The sequence below is a fragment of the Olea europaea genome, unplaced genomic scaffold (assembly GCF_002742605.1).
Source record: "Olea europaea var. sylvestris unplaced genomic scaffold, O_europaea_v1 scaffold7619, whole genome shotgun sequence".
Lineage (NCBI taxonomy): Eukaryota > Viridiplantae > Streptophyta > Magnoliopsida > Lamiales > Oleaceae > Olea > Olea europaea.
Window position 1 is genome coordinate 7,662 of NW_019266034.1, and position 841 is coordinate 8,502.

Below are 841 nucleotides of genomic sequence, written 5' to 3' on the forward strand. Positions count from 1 at the left end.
ACATACTAATGTTGAATAAAAATCTATACATCAGTACAAGAAAAAAATAGACTGAACTGAAAAACGTAACAAATACAAAATCCATATCTAACGGATCAATGTAAATTACGCTTCAAAAAAGCAATGTGTTCTCGTAAATTAGTTGCAATCTGCAACTCAAAAAGTCGTGCATAAAATTGAAAAATTTCTAGTACTCTCGAAGTATGAACTACTCAGAATCTTTGTACTAAAAATTTTCTCCTGCGTTATTGATATTCCAAGAGTTTCTATTGCCTTAATTGACAAAATCAGATATCAATTTTAATTTTCCGTTTTGGTCTAAGGCCTTTTCGCATTAAATATCAATTTAATATTCTCTTTTTTGGTCATTTTTGGTTACACGTCTTTGTCCAAAATGCACATTGACCTTCCATCTGCCCTAATTCCCCAAAAATTTACTAAAAACTTGCTCAAATTAGTCGAATTTTTTCCGATTCATTTTATAAGTCAACGAAACTATCAAACCGATCTATATACCCATTTTCCATCACTTCGTGTCAATTCTTCAAAAAATTACTAAAAACTTGCTCAAATTAGTTGAATTTTGATCGATTCATCTTACAACTCAACCAAGTCAAATCAAACCAAACCAAACCAAATCGATCTATAGACCCATTTGCCAACTCCCTATAAACCAGTTGAGTCAAGGCTTTTTAACTATGGTCGAGAATCCAATTCAATATCTTCTATACCGTTGAGTCTCTATATTTTCTCCATGTTTTGTGCTATCATTTGTAACAGAAAATAATCACAGGTAACCCTAAATTTATTGCATATGAAAACATTAATAATTCATTTTCTC

General features: G+C 30.8%; 1 pseudogene; it reads left to right on the plus strand.

The window, feature by feature from the left end:
• The window catches only part of LOC111391206, a 7,430-nt pseudogene extending 6,637 nt beyond the window's left edge, over nucleotides 1-793 (plus strand).
• Nucleotides 794-841: the final 48 nt, after the last annotated feature.